The following is a 9,436-nucleotide window of genomic DNA, read 5'->3' on the forward strand; positions in this document are numbered from 1 at the left end:
CGCCCCCTTGTGCATCTGGCTAATGTGGGACCTGGGGAACCGAGCCTCGAACCGGGGTCCTTAGGCTTCACAGGCAAGAGCTTAACCGCCAAGCCATCTCTCCAGCCCCCAAGTTTCCTCTTTTTGCAATACTTTCCCCCAGCATGATGGGCTTTCCCTTGAACCTATAAACTGAAATAAACTCTTTCCTACCCTAAGCTCCTTCTGATCAGATATTTTGTTTCAGCAATGAGAAAGTAACTAATACAAGGATCCTGGCATAGACCAAGACATTGCCATTTCAGCCAGAATCTTCATACAACAGAATATTTATTTTCCCACTACTAATTACTCAAATACTTATAGAAGTCATCAATCACTTTTCAGTTTGCTCACAATTATAATTCCCTGTGAATCACACTTGTCTTCTGGCCTCATGCTTTTGTAGTTGTATGTGTGTGATGTGCACGCATAAGTTTTCATATGTCTGTGGGCACTCACATGTTCCGATGTGCATGTACACACTGGGTATTTATTTTCTCAGTATCCCTGGAAGCTTTCTTTTGAGACAGTGTGTCTCACTGGCCTGAAGCTGACCAATTGTGCTAGGTTTTCTGGCCAGCGAGCTCCAGGGAGCCTTCTTTCCCCACCTCCTCAGCACAAGGGTGATAGGACTGGGCCACAATACCTAGCATTGTTATGTGATCACTGAGGATCAAACTCGGGTCCCCATGCTTTTGAGGTCCCACTGAACTATCTCTTTGGTCCCCCCTTTCTAGCTACTTTATATTAGATTCACTTCTTGTTTGATTGACTTTTAGAGCATCTCCATTACAGAGCATTGATGCAATTACCACATTCCCTGCCAAGCCCGCCACCCAGGAGACATTCTGCACAGCGAAGGTCCTTCTGCTGAACTCCCAATTTCCTTAAAGAGGAAAATCCTCCAGTTAATAAGCAAGCTTTTGGGGCTTTTAGACTATAAATATCAGTCTTAACTGTGAGATCTTATAGCTGGGCATGGTGGCACATATCTCAAGTCCCTGGAGAAAGAGAGAGAGAGACAGAGAGAAAACACAAAGGAATAAATGTCAAGTCAATTAGATCAGGGATGCAAGGATATAAACGACTGTGGTTGATGGGCTGTGGTCTATGTTTGATAGTTTATAAGTCTACAGTGGTCAAATGACGTAGTAATAACAATGAATTCTGCCAGTCTTGAAGTTCTTTTGCATCTGAAAATAGACTACTAAAGAAAGCCACTTGCATTTAAATATGGGGAAGAAGCAAGCTAAGTCTATTTTGAGGGTGTCTGCATTTTCTTACCTTTTTCCTAATTTTTCTTTTTAAAGGCAGAGAAAATACTTCTTTCTGAGAAAAGGTATGTTCTTGGAACAACTGGGTAAAGCTAAAAATAGGGGAAATTGAACCTAAGAATGCCTGAGGCAAAAAAGCCAACGTGTAGATTCTGGTCATTCTATTTGACTAAAGGAACAGAACAAAATCCTACTGGGTTACATTAAAAATCCAACGGATGCAAGTTAAAATGCAGCTGTCGTTATGGTGTAAGAGTTACTTCCCTTACAACAATCCATGTCATTAATTTTTCTGAGTTCTCAGCAATTCAATTCAATTGGCTTAGTGTATCGGGCATTATTGATGAATATCTAAATTTAGTTTTATAATCACAAAGCAAAAGTCATAACATTATTTTACAGTGCATGGTTTCACCATTTCATGATCTTTTAAAATCAGAATTTCTACTAGCTTACGAATATCATTCTCATCATAGAGCACTGGGAGATTCAAGTAAAGAAATGACCATTATCACTAAAAAGTGGCTAATGACCCACTTAAATCAAGTGGTATGTCCCTTTGGGATTCAGATTTGGATATTGTGGAAAGAAGAGCATATTTTACTTTCCTTTTGGACAATGACATTTTCATAGCCACTGTTTTAATAATGAACTCAGAGAAATTAAAAAAAATTAAACTCATATCCTTTTAATTTTTTTAAATAAATATATATGTATACACAAAACACATACGTGTGTGTGTGTGTGTGTGTGTGTGTGTGTGTGTGCATGTGTGTCTTGCTGCTGCCAATAAATGCCTGTCATGCTACATGGATAGCTGCGGAATTGAACCTTGGCCAATAGGCTTTGCAAGCAAGCATGTTTAATGGCTGAACTACCTCTCCATCCCCTATACTCATAGCCTTTGATTTCAACTATAGGTGACACTAGGATAACATTCTACTTGTCTCCAGACTAGTCCACAGGATGACATTTATTCTTTCAGGGTAGCAATAGCCTGGAGAGTTCCTTCTTGTTAGAAGCTATGAGCCTACTCAAAGCTGCACTGCCTTTGTTGTGGTAATTAATAGTTCTAAGGATACAAGGAAATGGAACATTATATTTGGTCCAGAATTTCAAATATTTTTGTATATTCTTTTGGTCATAGGCCTTTCATCTCTATGACTAACATAACACTCTTCAATAATTCAAGTCAATGTTCATGCTCTTAATCTTTTCTCACCAATATCTGCCCAGTACTTGAGGGTAACTTTAGCTTTGTAAACATACAATATTTATGCTTTGGATAAGGCACTGAAGTTTGAAGTTGATGCTAAATATAGTATAAGGCAAGATATGCCACAAGTAAAAAGCCAGGTAAGAGATGCTGTTTTTTTAGGAGATGATAATGTACTTATAATCAGAGCTTCTAGCCCAGTGAAGAGAACACTTATACACAGTGATAATCCAGGGAGTTTTGGAAATCTGAAGTATGGCACCATAGCTACAATGAATGCTTTTAGAAAATCTCTAAATGATATGGTCTATTGCGTAAAGGCTACTTTGTTTCCTTGAACAATTTCAGTGACAGTGGTACAACGTAATTTTACATTTTGGATGTTCTTTGCTCCTAGAACACACCTATTAAAATATACCTATTGCAATGGTCCAAGATCAGGGACAATGACTCATCTAAGAAGACCAAAAATATTTGATTATTGTTACATTCCTGTGAAAGAGGTAAATGACATACTCAATCAGTCTATCTTTTACTAAAGGATTAATACAATCATCAGTTTATTGGATATATGCTAATTAGGGGCCTAGAAGGTACCAGAAATATTTCAGACATTAGAGGTATGGGAGCACAAACCCTACTTGAAGTAGAACTAAGAACATGTATAGTGTCTGGCACATGGATTATAAACTGGAAACACAAGAATCAATAGCAACGTTTATTTTTATTCATACAGGTTTTTCTTGAATACTAATATGGTTGAAATAGGCAATTCCTCAACAAACATGGATTTGTAAGACTCCCAAGAAAACTTAGCTTTAGACTACTGCCCATGTAGGACATATGCTCATTAGTTCCTATCTCTTGAAAGCCACTTCATTCACTTTTTACATAATAGTAACACAAATGAGAGAAAATGGGATCCTGCAAGGGCTTGTCAATTCATTGAATATGACGGTCTGTGGCGACTATAGTCAGAAGAATTTTAAGATGGCCTCTATCACCTTGTCCCCTGGTGTTATCGTTCTGTGATTGCTATACTATGTCATGCTCTGTTATGTTGAAATGTTATATTGTCGATATCATGTTTTATGAAACAAAGGGCAGGTTATTCAGTGGCCTAGCATAATCACCTAAACCCTCTCAAAACAGAGTTAGCCCTGGAAGCAGGAGAAGTTACATCTGAAGCATGATAAGTATTCAGCACACCTGTGTGAGGGACTTGATGTCACTGAAGACGAAGAGGCTATGCTGAGGAACACCTCTGGAAGCTGGAAAAGACTCATGGCTAACATCTAGCAAAAAGACCTTAGGTTGTACAACTGCAAGAAATTGCATCCAGCCTCCAATGTCAATGAGGCTGCAGGGTGGTTCTTCCCCTGGAGACAATCTTGCTAACACCTTGCTTTCAGCCTTCCGAAACTGAACTGAGAAACCAATTGTCTCTCCTGACAGTCTGAACTAGAGGACTGAAAATAGATGGTGTCATTTTAAGTCACTAAGTCTGTGGTCACTTTTTACAACTGCAATAGAAAAAGCTAACTAACCAGGAGATCACTAGAATCAATCTGGGTGGCGAGAAACACATGTTTTTAAGAAAAAAAAAAAGTGACATAAGAAATGGGGAGATTTTTCAGCGGTTAAGGCACTTTCTTGCAAAGCCTGATGGTCTGGGTTCAATTCCCCAGTACCAACATGAAGCCAGATGCTCTAAGTGACACCTGTGTCTAGAGTTTGCAGTAGCAGGAAGACCTAGCTGCCTCTTTCTCACTCTCTTTCTCTCTTGCAAATAAATAAATGCAACAAAAATTTTAAAAAGTGGAATTAGCCTCATAAAGAAATAGAAGTGAATTTAGTTTAGACTCAGCTTAAGTGGGCTATCTAACTCTGTTTAGTCAAGTAGCATTTTGGGGGGGTGCATAAACTGCCTGCTAGGCAGTGGGCTGAAAAAATTGACCCATACCCAGTGATTGGCATATAATAAGCATTTGGCATATGTTGAATTGAGTTGAACTGTATTAACATTTTTTTTTTAATTTAATTTATTAGTTTTCTTTTCAGTAAATACAGGCAGTTTGGTACCATTATTTAGGCTCATCTGTGATCTACCCCCTCCCATTAGACCCTCCTTATTATTGAAAATGGGTCGTGCATTGTGGAGTTAGCCCCCAGTTATTGGTATGATAAATGTCTCTGAAAATCATGACCCAACATGTAACTCTGACATTCTTTCCGCCCCCTCTTCCGCAAGATTTCCCTGAGCCATGTTGGGTTCATGTATTAACATTTTTAGGAAATCTCAGTCTTATGATTTATTTTTTTAAATTTTTTTCCCATCACTCTTTTGTTTTTTTTAATTTTTTTATTAATTAGTTTCGTATTCAGCAAATACAGTCAGTTTGGTACCATTATTAGGCTCATCCATGACCTACCTCCTCCCCATTAGCCCCTCTGTGTTGAGGTATATGGGTCGTGCATTGTGGAGTTAGCCCACAGTTATGGGTAAGATAAATGTCTCTGCATATCTTGACCCAACATGTGGCTCTGACATTCTTTCTGCCCCTCTTCTGCAAAGTTTCCCTGAGCCATGTTGGGTTCATTTTTGGTCTGCTCTGGTGATGAGGTGTTGGGGGCCTCTGAGGCTCTGGATCTCTGATTTGGCAGGAGTTGATTTTTCTCCATGTTTATCTCCTTCACCCTTGTGCTGGTATCTGGTTCATCAGGAAAACAGCACCCTTGCTTGTTTTGCCAATTTTTCTTAGTTTCAGCCAGTGCCCTTCTGAGGAATGGTGGGGTGGCTCTCTCCTTAGGATCTGCATCTATCTGAAAAAGAGAAGCAGATTCTCCAATGGAGAGTAAGTTAGCACCAGGACAACTGAGATAACCCTTAAACTTTTTATTATAGAGAATTTAATAGGTGTAGGCCTCTTGTAGCCCATGACTGATGGTAGCTTGATATTGGAGAGTGGGCTTATGTTTGGATATGATTCTGACTTGTTTCCCAGATCCAGCTATGGGTCCCATACCACTGAAGGGATCAGTTAGCCAAATCAAGAGCAGTTGGTTCCCTACCATGACTGTGTGCCACTATTGCACTTATATGAGCATCACAACAGGTTATTTGCTGCTAAGTAGGTTAGATCATGAGTTGCTTGGACAGATATTGGCCATTTTCCCCCAGTCGCCCATGTAGCACCTTCTGGCACTAGATGCTCTGACTATGTGGGGACTGACTCTCTTCCAGCTTCCAGCCAGGCCATTCCATTTTATGTGTCAACTGCTTATGGTGTCTTCCACAGTAGGATCTTACCACTAACCTTTGGTGGGTCATCAAGTCCTCTGACATAAATCGATCTGTCTTTTAAGAAACCTTGTAGGTCTCTCTGATCAAAAGCTCATTGTGGATGATAGCCCCATGTTGGTACTGGGAGTTACAGGTCAGTACCCACTAATAAAATGAGGAAAAAGATAACTAATATACAAAAGTTAGAAGAGAGAGAGAGAGGGAGGGAAGAAAGGTGAAGAAGATTAAGGTTAGCCTTGATCCTACCCTCTCCAGTGTCTTGTGGTTCAGATGTTCCCTGTAAGGGCCTGGTGAAGGTTCAGCCATTTGGTCTGCCTTTCAGGAAGTAGAATTTTATGGTACCATTGCCATTTTGGTCTAGATTTGTGTTTCCCACTCCTTCGATGCCCTCCCCTCCCTTCCCATCCATCCTAGTGTCCAGTCCACAAGATGCTTGCTGTATATGTAAGGTGTAGATTCAGGTTCTTTTTAAACATTTTGTTGACTATTTTCACACAAACACATAATGTACTTTGATTGCAATCCTTTCTTCCCTCTTCCATTGAACTCCTTATTCTTTCCACCTAGTCCCTGGTTTTCTTTTTTTTTTTTCTTTTTAATTCCTCTTCCATCATCCCAGATGAAATGTTAATGGGCCCAACATTGTCCACGCCGTTTGTACAGGTAACAACAGCCACTGTGAAAGCTCAAATGCAACAAGAAGACGGCATTCCAAAACACTCCTCCCCATCCTTAGGTGCTTACTTAAAAAAGGGGGGGGGGAGGGCTGCAGCGATGACTTAACAGTTAAGGAGTTTGCCTGCAAAGCCAAAGGACCCAGAGTTGATTCCCCAGGACCCACGTTAGCCAGATGCACAAGGGGACGCACACGTCTGGAGTTCATTTGCTGTGGCTAGAGGCCATGGAGCATCCATTCTCTCCCTCTCTCTCTCTCTCTGTCTCTCTCTCCTGTCAAATAAATAAAAATAGAATATTTTTAAAAAAATATTTACTTATTTGAGAGCACATGCGAGAGAGAAGCAGATAGAGAGAATGGGTGACCTAGGGCCTTTAGCCACTGCAAACAAACTCCAGAATCAGGTGCTACCTTGTGCATCTGGCTTTATGTGGGCACTGGGAAATCAAACCTGGGTCCTTTGGCTTTGCAGGCATGTGCCTTAACCATTAAGTGACCTCTCTGGTGAGCTGTTACATTCTTTATGCTCCCTCTTCTGCAATGTTCCCTCAGCCTTGGAGGGGTTGATACACATGTCTCACTTAGCACTGAGCACTTAAGTCACTATCAGCACTTTGACAATTTTTGAGTCTCCATAGCAGTCACTGCTATCTGCAGAAAGTGCTTTCTCTGACCACAGGTGAGAAGAGCACTGATATGTGGGTACAAACAGAAATATTCCAAGGGCAATTTGATAAGCACATCATATTCATGAAGCCAAATAACAGTAGCAACTCCACCCTACAATGGCCTATGACCTTTCCAAACATGAGCTTTTGATCATGTTTTCAGCACCAGGCATGAATTTCCTCCCATGGAATAGGCTTCAAATCTAATCAGGTAGCAGGTGTTACTGATTCAGGTGTCCCTCATAAACTTAAGTATTCTGAAAGCTAGTTTCCCCAGATGATGGGGATTAGAAATTAAAGCCTCCTGGAGGCATTGTATTGTTGGGGGTTGGGTTTATGGGTATTGCAGCAGACAGCTTCAGGTTCCCTGAGATGAACTTCCAGACTAGGCATAGTTATGGAGGAAGGGATATTTATTGAAGCTTATAGATCCAGGGGAAGTTCCATAAATGGCAGAATAAGCTGGCCTGCCTTCACAGGACAAAACACACACACAGACAGAGAGAAGCACAAGCCAAAAGCCACAGCACACTTCAGGAACACCAGCTAGGCACAGTTTGCATATCTTTAGATTGAAATCTGAAACCCACTACCATACCTTAGGATCCACCCATTGACACTGCCTCCAGCCAGGTGGCTGCAGATGCAAACTACAAACAATAAAAAACTGAACATATTGAGGGCCATCTATTCAAACCACCACAGGTGTTATAACCAGTGTCCCCTTGCCAGTCTTTGGCATACTCTCCTGTTGCCATGGCCCACCTTATGTTGGCCAGGAAGTGATGTCCAATCTCTGCTCATGTCGTCGTTTTCCCTGCCATCATGGAGCTTCCCCCTCAAGCCTGGAAGCCAAAATAAACCTTTTTTTATACCACAAGCTACTCTTGGTTGGGTGATTTCTACCACCAATGTGAACCTGACGACCAGCAATGCAAACCAGGATACCTGGAATTTACTGGATAGTCTCAGGTGGCCTTGAACTCATGGCAGCCCTCCTCCTACCTCTGCCTCCCTAGTGTGCCACAATGCCTGGCTTGGAATTTCTTAAAAGGAGAAGAGGAAAATTTTGACTTCTAAAGTTTTCTTAGAACAACAGATAGACAGGGATTTAAGAGGACATTAAAATATCTGTATACAATCTCACTGTAAAAAATATAAGCAGGTTGCCAGGCATGGTGGTGCACGCCTTTAATTCCAGCACTCAGGAGGCAGAGGTAGGAGGATTGCCATGAGTTAGAGGCCAGCAAGAAACTACATAGTGAATTTCATGTCAGCCTGGGCTAGACTGAGACCTTACCATATATATATGCAGGTTTAAAAGTACTACAAATTAGCAGCCAATTTAATGCCTGTAATCAATAATAACAATTAAGTACAGAAACTTTATATATTTGTAAATTGATGTATACCATTTAAATGACTAATTTTGAAAATATAAGTATTAGATGGATAAGTCTGATTTTATGTTAATTAAGTTTTCATTATTGTCACAAAACACTGAAAACAATCACCTTAAAAAGAAGAAAATTTTATTTTGAGTTATTCTGTAATAATGAGATGTGATCATTGTACTTGACATAATTGTCCCTAGGAGTGCCTATGTTCATATAAATAAAGGTGAAGAAAATAATATTTTTCATTCTTAGAGTTCTCAGGTGTTAGAGTGGCTCATTGGTCTAGGATTATAATTGTTCCTTTGATGTGTGTGTTCTCAGATGTGCTTAGGAAATGGGGTTGAAGATATTATTTCCATTCACAATTTAAAGTACAAACCTTGCAAGCAACACTCTGTGGCAGATAATCAAAACTGTCTGACACAATTTGCACTTGCTATATCAAGAAAGTCTAACCTGGACTGGAGAGATGGCTTAGCAGTTAAGTGCTTGCCTATGAAGCCTAAGGACCCTGGATCAAGGCTCGATTCCCCAGGATCCATGTTAGGAAGATGCACAAGGGGGTGCATGTGTCTGGAGTTCGTTTGCAGTGGCTGGAGGCCCTGGTGTGCCCACTTTTTCTCTCTCTCTCTGTCTGCCTCTTTCTCTCTGTGTGTCTCTCAATTAAATAAATAAAAAAATAAAAATGAACGAAAAAAGAAAGTCTAACCTATTCCAGTGTTCTCTTCTCCATGAGACAAGCCATTATATAGACTTAAACAATAAAAAATAAATAAAAAAGTACAAACCGTGTATATTTTATAGATAAGATTGCATCATGCATTCATTCATTTTATAAACCTTAAGCATTCTACTAGGCACTTTATGTGAAAAACAAAGT

The 9,436-nt window shown here is 40.2% G+C and overlaps 1 pseudogene; it reads left to right on the forward strand.

The window, feature by feature from the left end:
• Positions 1-8,940: 8,940 nt before the first annotated feature.
• On the forward strand, positions 8,941-9,027 carry LOC123463855 (annotated as a pseudogene).
• Positions 9,028-9,436: the final 409 nt, after the last annotated feature.

Source organism: Jaculus jaculus, chromosome 9 (assembly GCF_020740685.1).
Source record: "Jaculus jaculus isolate mJacJac1 chromosome 9, mJacJac1.mat.Y.cur, whole genome shotgun sequence".
Classification (NCBI taxonomy): Eukaryota; Metazoa; Chordata; class Mammalia; order Rodentia; family Dipodidae; genus Jaculus; species Jaculus jaculus.